Here is an 11,610-nt window from a genome sequence, read left to right as displayed (position 1 = left end):
AAATGATTGTTTCCTCCTTTCAGCTGTTCTTGGCCTTATTTATTATGTAAAAAAGAAAGTCATTTCTCTTGTTTCCTGTAGTTTCTTGTTACTGAGGAACCGTGGTAGGAAAAGGCCCTCGTTTCTGTCTCTGGCTCCCTATGAAAACCTGAGGGCCCTTGCTCTGGTTATGGAGACATGATTAAAACATATTAGATTTCAGTACTTAAGTGGCAAATCTGATGTGACTTCTGGAAAATCTCTAAGTGACTTTAGGAATATTTAAAAGAAGCCATATCCTTCTTTTCAAAAGTGACACAAATCAAAATATTTTGTTTGCATCTAATCCTGCCTTAAAAACCAAATCCTCTTTAAAGCGCTTTCAATCTAAAAAATTTAAATCCATTTCCTGTGTGCATTTGTTCTTTGGTATCTTCAGGGTTAATGTTTGCTTCCTCTGTGCTGAAATTAAGGATGTTGGGAAAGAAGTGTCATTGCTTTGCATATTCAAGGTTGCTTGAGTGTGCTTAGCTTTCTTCCACAAGAGAGCTGAACTCCCCTATGGTGATTAAAAAAACCCAAAAAACCCTGTTGATTCTTTCATCTCTGGGAAAACAGGTGAGAACTCCAAAGATGTTTGCTTATCTCAGTAGAGGGCTGGCAAGAGCTTGGTAAGTAGACCTAGACGTGCTCCCTGGTGTCCCCTTTCGTGGTTCACTTGCCTCCTTCTGAATTGATTCCCACAGAGGAAGCCAGCCTCCAGAAGCCGGCCTCCTGGGAGCTTCTTTTTGTTTCTCCAAGATTAACCAGTTCTGACCTGGCCTTAGTAGCCAGCTACTACAGAAGAAAAGGCTCTAAAGGCTTTCCTATTTTTCCAGGGAGAGTTTTTCTCCCTCAATTCCTCCCTGATAGTGAAGCTGTTTTCTGGCAACGCCTTTCTCTTTTTCTGAGGAGATGCTGATTTTGATTGTCATCTAGCAGCTTCCGGTAGTGGTAAGTGGTCAGCAGTGTTTTTCCAGGAGTTGATCTCAGGTTTTCAAGAATGCCCCCTAGAGACCTAAGTGTGTTTTCTGTGTAATTACAAGAGCTTTCAGAATAGCCTTGCTTTTCTCATTGAAGTGGTCATCGAAATGTTACCGGTTTGATCTTCCTGCATGGCTGGGGAAGTCTCCCTTTTGGAGGAGAGGGTTAGGTGCAGGTTGAGGTGAGTAGGCAGAGGACACTGAATGGTCAGTGGGATCAAGTGAAAATTTAGTTCTGGGCTGGTTGGGACTTTCTGTTTCTTTTTTTTGCATTGCTGTTTTGTTTCACTGTTTTCATCTAGGTGGTTGTGGTTTAGCAAACATTCTCTTCTTGGTAAAAAAAAATTTGGAGGAAGTTAATTGGGAATGGGAGATAGGACATTTCTTTTTTTTATTTTGTTTGAAATTCAATTTTTTTTATTCCGCTACCATACTTATTAAATGACTCATGGGAGTAGCATACATGTCCATTTCTTCACCGTTTGTGGGTCATTGTCACTTCCTTTGGTAGTAGATGGTTTTATTTTTTTCAGGGGGTTTGTATCTAGTGCACATATTCAAGATATTGTTTGTTATATGACTAACTCATGCTTTAAACACAAATCATTTGCACTGAACTCTCTCCCTGAGGCTTGGGGGCTATGTCTTCAGTGCTGTGATTTGCCTGAACAGAAAAAATTTTCCTTTTAGTTGTTTTGTTGATAGGCATAAGGGTATCTCAGGTCCCTGGTTAACAATTAGCTATTTTGAAGAAAAAGAAAAACTGGTGACAAACATTAATTGGGGGCAGAAAGCTTATTAGAAAAGAGGTGAGAAAATAGAGGTTTTCATGGGGGATCCCCAACACCTCTGCCTGGGAAGCATTCATTCCCTTTTGCTCTACGCTGGCCTTTATTACAAAATGTAAAGTCAGGGTGATTTCTTTTTAAATTTTGTTTTCAATTTTTTTAAAAGTAAAAATTGATACACAACAATTATACATATTTATAGGATATTTATGTGATGTTTTGATACATGCATATAATATGTAATGATCAAATCACGTAATTGGAATATCTATCACCTCAAACACTTATTATTTCTTTCTGGTGGGAATAGTCCAAATCTTCTCTTCTAGCTATTTTGAAATATACAATAGATTATTGTTAGTCACCCTACTGGGCTATTGAACACTATGGCTTATTCCTTCTATCTAACTGTATTTTTGCACCTATTTATCAGCCTTTCTTTATCCTCCCTCCCCAACCTCTGGTAACCACCATTCCATTCTGTACCTTCATGAAATCAACTTTTTTAGGTCCCACATATGAATGACAACATGTAATATTTATCTTTCTGTGGCTTATTTCACTTGATGTGATACTCTCCAGTTCTAACCATGTTGCTGCAAGTGACAGAACTCATTCTTTTTTATGGTTTAATAATGTTCTGTTGTGCACATATGCCACGTTTTATAAATTCATTCATTCATTGATGGACACCATTTGCTTCCATATCTTGACTGTTGTGAATAATGCTACAGTAGACATGGGAGTGCACCTATCTTTTTGAAATACTGATTTCCTTTCTTTTGGATATGTACCTAGTAGTGAGATTGCTGTATCATACAGTAGATCTGTTTTTAGTTTCTTTATTATTTTTATTTTTTTCTTTTTTTGGCCAAAATGATTCAAAACGTATTTTTAGTTTTTTGAGGAATCTTAGAATGAGAATGATTTCTTACCTATATTTATTTATCTATTTTGTGCCTTTATATTGTCTTATCATGCATAATCTTTAAAAATGAAGGACCAAGTAAATTTTTTTTTTTGGTGCCTCTGGAGGATTGTTTTATGCATAGGAAGATTTTGTGTTGTTGATCTGTGGCAAATTGGAAATTTTCATTTCCTAGAAAAAGACTTAACCCTTTAAAAGTAAATTGGACATTGTAGTTCTTCTTGAAATAAAACTTCTTAATGTATAGCATCTAGATCAGTGTTTTTCAACCTTTATCTCTTGGCACACTTGAACCTACAGTTAAACTTCTGTGGTACATTTTAATTACGTTGATCAAAAAAAGAGTAAGAAAAAGAATATACTTACTGTGCTTTCAATTTCTTTCAAAAATAATTTAATTAATGATCTTTGAAATGTTTGCACCACTCCTAAGATCTTCTCAAGGCACACCTGTATGCCATGACACAATGGCTAGAAATCACTGCTCTAGATGTTTGTATGGCATGGAGACTAGAAGCCAGTACTTGTTTTCAGGGTTTCTCATGAAAAGACATCGAAGAAGATAACTTTTATAATTAAATATTAAATATTATTGACCACTGTGTTTTTGGAAACATGTTCCTTTCCAACTTTGTTCTTCACTACTTTTATTTACTCAACTAAAGTTTGTTGGCTGGTGCGGTGGCTCATGCCTGTAATCCTAACATTCTGGGAGGCTGAGGTGGGTGGATTACCTGAGCTCATGGGTTCGAGACCAGCCTAAGCAAGAGCAAGACCCCCTCTCTAAAAACGTAGCCAGGCGTTGTGGCGGACGCCTATAGTCCCAGCTATTCAGGAGGCTGAGGCAAGAGAATCACTTGAGCCCAAAAGTTTGAGGTTGCTGTCAGCTGTGATGCTAGGACACTCTATCAAGGGTGACATAGTGAGACTCTGTCTCCAAAAAAAAAAAAAAGTTTGTGGAGCTTCTTCTCTGTGCTGGGCATTGTGCTTTGAGCCTAGAGAAAGAGGGCACAATGGGAAGGCTGCAGAATTTCATTTCAATAGATCCTTCTCTGGCCTTTCCTTTGAGGTTGAATGTTCCCTAGGGCTCTGTCCTTGTTCTTTTATTGACTCATCTTCACCTTCTGTCGTTTTCTCACTTCTCTTTATTTTTGTTCTCTCTGGGGGACATCATTCATTCCCCATGACTTCAATGCTTCCTTATACATTAATTATTTTGAGTCCAAAAATCTGTCTTTTCTATTTAGTGCTGAAGATATTTTCAATGATCAAGAGTCATTTCAAGCCCACAATGTGTAGAGTGAATTTATTACTCTCTTATCCCAAATCCTGCTCCTTCCCTTCCACCTTCTCCCCTTCTCCCTTCACTGCTGTATTTGTCATCTTCATTAATGGCACCTCTATTCCCTCAGTGTTCCCAGGCAAAAACCTAGACGTCACCGTAGATTCCTCCTGTCCTGCACACCAACACACAGACTGTTTGTAAACACTGTCAATTTGACTGCGGAGCCATTTCTAGAATTCAGCTCCACTTCCCAGTTGTCATTGCACCCCCATCTCTTTCTGTGCCAGGACTCACTGTGAGAATGATATTCCTAAAATCTCTAACAGCATGGACGAGCAGAGAGAGACACAAGAAAGAAAGGACAGTGGATGAGGGGTTGTATTCTAATCACGCCATTCTATTTAGACACCTCTCTGCCTCACCATGACCACGGCAGAGCTCTGTGTCACCTCATCTCTAAAACGGGGATCACAGTAGTTACCGACCAATAGAGTCTTGGTGAGGATTAAATGAGCTAATACTTGGCAAGTGCTTGGCACGAGACCAGGTGCCCAGTGAATAGTAGTGATGATGAGGACAACGATGAGGAGGCTGCACCTTCAGAATCCAGGGCTAACCTGCTTTGCCAGCCCCCACACTCCACATGCCCCTGTGACCAGGTTGCCCCTATGATTGGGTTGCCATGACTGTCACTGCTCCCCAATTCTTCTTTTCCCCTTCACACCATTTGGTATTTTTTTACCTTATTTGATTTAGCAAATTTTTCTTTTCCTATCCACAGGACTGAAACTCAACTCTGAGTCACCATTTATGAGGCCTTACTGACTCTGCAAAGCAGGCTTGGTGACGCCCTTCCCTCTGCCTCCAGCGTTTTCTGTCCTTCTTTCTCCCATAGCCCTGCCCTGGCTGTTCTAGTATCTTTCATCTGCCTGTCTGTTCTCAGCTTCCCCAGACCACAGGCTTTTGAAGTACAAGGAGTGCTGGCTCCCTCGTGCCCAGCCCGGGTTGGACGTCCAGTAGGTACCTGAGAACTGTTTGATGATAGCGTGTCAGTAGAGGGAGGAGATGGCTCTCAAAGTTGATAGGAGGCTTTCTACATGTGGAGAGTGAAAACATACATTTTAAGAAAAGTGAAAAGAATAATAGCTTTCCTTTATAGCATACTGACTTTGTGACAGGAGGCATCATGCTAAGTGAGGCTTGATTTAGTTTTCCTAGTGATCTGGTGAGTTAGTCTGATTGTCCGTGTTTATTGATGATAAGGGAGGGAAACTTGCTTGGGGTAACAGGGTTAATGAGACTAAACTTGGGCCTACTGACTCCAGCACTGGTGGAGAAATAGAGAAGTGAGAAGGGGAAGGAAGATGACGAAACTAAGGAGGCACATCTGAAGGAGAAAAGACAGGATGAGAAGAAGGGGAAAACGCACAGGAGGGGCCAAGCAGGTTAGGAAAGGAACAGAAAGGAGAGAGAAATGGAAACTAGGAGAGCAAGGTGGAAAATGAACCAGGGACAGACGAGGAGGAAGGGAAGCTTTCAAAATTTGGTGACTGGGTAATGGCTACGTGCCTAACAGAATATAATAAACACACTTCAGGGTCGACAACTTAAAACAAAATTACCCTGACATATGTTATGCAGGAAATATTATATGATAATTTATTTTTGAGGCATGGTAATACCTGTAATGACTTAGCAATTTCTAAGTTTGGTTGTATTAATCATCACTTTTATACACACACACACACACACACACACAGATTAGTTTAAATTTTTTTTTACTACTTCTGTACAATATCTACAATCTACAATTGCTGTGGCAACGTGGCAACTGTTCTTGACACCAAATATGATTTCAAACACAGTAGCTCCCACCCTCACCCTCATACTCAGAGCTGCACGCATGCAGGACAGAGGCTGGGGGTGCTCCTTTTCCTTCCCTGATCTCACCTCCCTGGGCTAAGATTTCTCTATTTCTCTAGGCTCACCTTTCTCTGGAATCTTAGAGCTGATTTCACTTCCTTGTCCCATCTGCTTTTCGGGGGCCTGGCATGGTAATATTCTTGGACTGGCAGGCCGAGTTGGCTGTGGATGTGACAGCAAGGTCACTCCCATGGGGTCCCAGGGCTGGGAGGACTCACTGAGACTTTGCTTTTCAGCTGCTGGGTACCTAGGGCCAGAGGGAGAAAGGGCCAGAGCTAGGACCAGTGAAGATCAGGGTGTCCAGAGGAAGGAAGGGCTCATTACTTCCTCCTTTCCTCACTTTCTGCATCTTTAGACCCTGCACCTGCTTAAGCAGGGGGACTTTCCAAAGCTCCCCTCAGCCCATGCTGGGACTGCCCTTCCAGGCAGCCTAGGTTAGGCAGGGAAGCAAGTGGCTTAGTGAGAAATATGGAGAAATGTTCAGGAAACAGGGAGCTTGAAAGAGAAGGCGTAGGAGAGGAAAGGCAGACTGGGGAGGAGGAGAGAGGTGGGGGAACACATTTTTGTAAAGTGAACCTCCATACACACACTTAATCTCACACCAGCTCAGAGGAAGGCATCATTATCTACATTTCACAGATTCAGAGATGAGGTGTCAGGAGGAATAAGTGACTTGCTCAGAGTAGCACTAGACAGAAAGCAATTGAGTCAATCTCTCCTGTAGAGTCCTCTCCTTCAGAGAGGAAGAGAAAGCAGAGGTGGAGGAAAGGGAGGGAAAACAGAACAGAACAGAGAATGGAGCTCAGAAGAGGAGGACAGGAGGATAGGAGGGCCACGGAAGGGGGAGGTCTTGGGTTGGGTGTATTGCCACACTGTATTGGTCCTTTCCCCTTTGGCCTGTCTTGTCCCTCAGTCCTGAACATTGGAGAGGACCCACTGCTCAAAGGAACAGTGGGAACATGGCAGTTCCTCCCTAGACTGAGACGGGGCCCAAGCAGAGAGGGGCTGGCCGGGGCAGGGCTCTGGGCCATAGGAGGCCTCCAAGAATCTTTTCCAGATTCTCTCCTGGCCTCGATGGTGACTGTCTCTTCCTCAGCTGCCTGACCCCATCCTTTCCACTTTCTTTCCCAATCTCTTCTGATTCCTTTGCCTTTCTGTCACTTGGCCTTGGATTTCCAGTCTTTCCCTTTGCAGTGGCTCTGCCCCCTCAGTTTACTGCACACCCTCATCTCCCCACCCCCAGCACATCTTCTGTTTAAGTCTCCTTACCATTCACACTTCTTTATTTTACTGCAGAATGTCTTTAACTCCTTTAAAGGAGACATTCCCTGCCCTCATTTCTTCCTGACAGAGAGTTCCGAGGGCTGCCTCTCAGACAGCTCACACCCAATGCACACCCTCACTGTGTGCCCTGTCCCCAAAGCCCACCCAGGTAACTCTGAGGCTTGCAGAGGGTATTGGCCCCAGGTTCTGTAATGAGTTAGCAGGAAAAGTAGGAATCCAAGATCAGGCTATGTGACACCCAGGGACAAGCTTCCAACCACCACATCTTGCTGCCCTGGAGCAGCTCCCCAGGCTTGTCCCCTCAGGGGGCCTCCTGGTGATTTTATTGTGGTCAGAATGGGCTGTTTGTCTTGTACACTTTGGATCATAACTAAACAACACACCAAAAATAGACCTATCTTTCTGGAGAAGATTAATAGTAGCTCAGGAAACTGATGGTATAAAATAAGAACAACAATTTATTAATACAAAATGTGTAATCTAAGTGGCAGGAGGACCAGAATGCTCACTTCAGCATGGCTGGTACATTCTTTTCCCGAAGGCGGGCTTCTGTGGGAAAGCAAATTATTATCAGCAGGTTGCTTGGTGAGCTCGGAATGGGAGCACAGGGAATTTGCTGTAATAACTGGATTGTTGAGCGACCTCAGATCATTAAAGGGGATCTTTGTTTTAATCCTTTGCTTATAGTGTTGCCACCTGCACCGGTGTTCACTAAAGCAGAGACCTCCTCGTGGAATCGTAATATGAACAGGATACCCTCTTTCTCACATAGCTGCTTACGTAGCATTGCCAACTTTGATGCCTTGCTATCACTTCAATCTCACGGTGTCTAAAACCAACTTCTTATTTTCCCTCTGCAAATTGGAGTCTTTAAGTTTCCCATTTCTTTTAGAATTCATTAGCAGAATTATTTTCTGTGACCACGATTCAACACCTAAAGTTGAAATGTAAACAAATAATCCTTCTTAGAAGTATAATTTTCAGCCTCTTTTAAAAATCATAAATACAAAATATACAGAATGATTTTCAATCTTTCAAAAAAAAAGTACTCATTGCATTTTTAAATGAGTTAATGTATGTATAGCCCTTAGCTATTCTGTTTTCCTGCTCTCTTCTCACACCTCTTTCCCATACCCCTCTTTCTTTCAAAACAAATCAAAACAGGGTGGTGCCTGTGGCTCAAAGGAGTAGGACACCGGGCCCCATATGCCGGAGGTGTTGAGTTCAAACCCAACCCTGGCCAAAAACTGCAAAAAAAAAAATCAAAACAAAACATTAGGACTTTCATCTGAGGAAACTACCATTTTGTTAATCCCTTACATAAGAAGAAGCTAAGGGTAAACAGCTTTCCATTTCCTGATCTTTGGGGAAATTTTAGAAAGGAGGAATATATTCACGTAAATATTGTTTTCTTCAGTATTTGCAAATGGTTAAATTTTAAAATCCTAAGTTCCTACTTCTTAGAGCTAAACTTGACCTTAGCAAACCTTTTCCTCTCACCTGATTTTTTTTTTGTTTTTACCCTATTTCCTTAGCTTTTCGTTGATTCAGAAGTTCAACAAAAATGACTTTTTCTTTATTCTGACCCCCTTTAAAAGTGAAGCAAGTGTCAGCAGGAGTATTTTGGTGAATAGATACATGTGCAAGAACGAAAGGACCAAATTTTAACTTCCTCAGAGTTAAAAGTAGAGTCTGCTAGGTTAGTATGAATTCTCCATACAATATCCCTCCACACAATCGCCGTTGCTACTAGAAAAAGATTGCACTGGAGTAAATATAGACTTGAATGTCAATTCTTACCGTTGCATTGTTATTTTATGCTTTAGAGAGTAAAAGCACTTAAATAAAATAAATAAGATCATTATTAAGAAAAAACAAACAAAAGATAATTATTAAGAAATAACTTTGGGAAATCTAATAGAAATACTGTTCAATTCATATAAAGTGATTATACTATCACTCTGGATTAATTCTGAAGTTAAGAATATTTTCTATAAAAGCGAAAGTAACTAACATTAAATGATTTATTCAGTTTCTTCAAAAGAAAAGGTCTCAAAGACTCTTTGAAAGATTGTGTGTGTATCAGAGAAATTAAAAGCAACGACATAGTTCCATGTTTTAGAAGTAATTTTAGGAAAGATATGGTATCGCATTTGATTGTCTAGGAACTTTTGAAATAAGCACTGGCAGGAAGATCTAAAGTAAGATCTAAGTAAGATAGGGATGTTTCTCTCTCTCTAATGAGAAACACAGATATTTTCTCTTTCTATTACACAGATACATTTAGGTTTATCTTCTCTACTGGTTATCTGTTAGTACCAATCCCTCAAACAAGACTAGAAAACCAGCAAATAGGAAGAAAGGATAAGCCCGTTAGAGGCCTCTACTTTTATCAACTTTCTGAGAGGAGAATTTCTATCTACATTCTCATTGCTCCTGTCAGGGTATAGTGTCCCTTTTTTTCTCTTAAAGGGTTTTTCTTCCAAAGTGTGAATTGTAGATTTTACCTTACAAATGCAAATAATATAACCTGATTGTAGGTACCCTCCTATCAACCTTAAATTAAAAAAAAAAAAAAAAAGGAAAAAAATAGAATTGTTCTTCTTTTCCTCTGCTCCAGGGACTCTGAGCCCATGAAAACAGAATAGGTTAACTGAGTCCCCAGGGGGAATTTTCAAGCTCTAACAAGTTGGCTTAGAACTTGCTGATGAGCATTTACACTCTGGCCAGATGGGGCCCCCAGATATAGATGTCATGATCACCCCAATCACCATTCTCCTTCCTGGTGCCAATTTGTATTTGTTATAATTATTTTGTGAAACAAAACCAATGCTTTTTTATTGTTTTTTTTTTTTTTTTTTCCTGTTTGTGACTCTATTGTGACCAAAAACCAACAAAGACAGTCCTTCATGGATGAAAACTCACTTTTGTCTTTTTGTCTGTGTTGTTGTTCACAAGGAAACCTTACCTTCAAAAATCCTTTCCCCCCTCCTAGTGAGCCAGGACTTCATTCTGCCACTCCTGGTTGGAGTGCAGTGGTATCATCCTAGCTCACAGCAACCTCAAACTCCTGGGCTCAAGTTAACCTCCTGCCTCAGCCTCTGAGTAGCTGGGACTACAGGCATGAGCCACCATGCCCGGCTAATTTGTCTATTTTTTGTAGAGCTGAGGGTCTCACTCTGTTGCTCAGGATAGTCTTGAACTCCTGACCTCAAGCCCTCCTCCCTTCCTGGCCTCCCAAGGTGCCAGGATTACAGGTCTGAACCAATGCACCCCACCCGAAAATCCTTTCTGTGCATCTTCCTTAGTGGCGATAGTGCCTCTTCACTATCCTCCTCCCCTGAGGTCTGCTCCATTCTCCTTCTTTCTCCAGCTTTTCAACTCGCTCACAAACTCTTCTGTTGCTACTTAAATTTGTGTCATCCTTTGTGATTCTTCCTAGGCTGAAGATGGAGTGCACAGGAGGAGGGGGTACACCAAGAGGGAGGGAACAGCCCCTTAAGCTGCCACCACCCCAGTTGGGGAAGGCAAATTTAAGATGTCCTGCCACTTGGGGCTGGAGTCTAGGGGTTGAGAAGAAATAATTGCTAACAGGGAAGTGCCTCTTACCATCTGGAGGTCTTTGCTCCATTTCTCATAGAAATTGAGGACATTACTCCCCTTCCCTAATGGAGTTTGTGGACTAGTGGGGAAACTGAAATGGGCAGTGGCAGGTCCTCTGGGAGCACACAAGAAGTGCTCCTGTCTATGCCTTGGGGAGGTCAGGGAAGGCCTCCCAGAGGAAGTGATGTAGGAGTTGATATTGAACAGATGAGCAAGAGTTAGTTTGGTGAAGGGGGCGGAGGTGGGGTTAAATGGTTATAGGCAGAGGGAAGAGGATGTGTGAAGGCCTCTAAACAGAATAGAGTGGAGCTGAGTATTTCTGGAGTATAGATCTGTGTGTGGGGTGGTGGCGTAAGGAGACAAGGGGGCACTGAAGGAGAGTGATGAGGCATCAAACTGGGAAGATGAGCAGGGACCAGGTTGTAGAAGGCCCTAGGAGTCATGTTTGAGTTTGGTCTTTCTTTCTAAGGCTAATGGGATGTGTTTGCAAGGTTTTTGGCAGGGACATGATGTGATGCCATTTTTATAAAGACGACTGCTGGCTTCAGTGTGGACACAGGTCTGTAAGGCGGCTAGGGCTGGAGCCAGGGAGATCTGTTAGGAGAAAGGCAGAGAAAAGCAATGACTGGCCTGCAGGCATGTCCTGGAGACAACTGCTGCTGGGGCTGGGTAGAGGAGTCTCAAGCTGGGGGTAAGAGGGATGGTCTTCAGGCAGCCTTGGTGGCAGCTTGTAGGCGTGGAGGGAGGAGCAGGGAAGTTGCATTTGAGGACCTCTCCCTGCCTGCTTGCATTCCTAAG

The 11,610-nt window shown here is 42.0% G+C and overlaps 1 protein-coding gene across 2 annotated transcripts in view; it reads left to right on the top strand.

Moving 5' to 3' along the window:
• Positions 1-526: 526 nt before the first annotated feature.
• Positions 527-11,610, top strand: part of ATP8B4 (ATPase phospholipid transporting 8B4 (putative)) — a 285,374-nt gene continuing 274,290 nt past the window's right edge. The window contains exons 1-2 of one of the 2 annotated variants that reach the window (XM_053596146.1): positions 527-650; positions 1,099-1,183. The gene's annotated coding sequence lies outside the window, so the exon portion shown is untranslated. The remainder of the gene's footprint in view (positions 651-1,098; positions 1,184-11,610) is intronic. The other variant, XM_053596147.1, reaches the window with a different exon arrangement.

The sequence above is a fragment of the Nycticebus coucang genome, chromosome 6 (genome assembly GCF_027406575.1).
Source record: "Nycticebus coucang isolate mNycCou1 chromosome 6, mNycCou1.pri, whole genome shotgun sequence".
NCBI classification, from domain to species: domain Eukaryota; kingdom Metazoa; phylum Chordata; class Mammalia; order Primates; family Lorisidae; genus Nycticebus; species Nycticebus coucang.
Note: the sequence above shows the minus strand (reverse complement) of the source record. Positions and strands in the feature narration are given on the sequence as shown.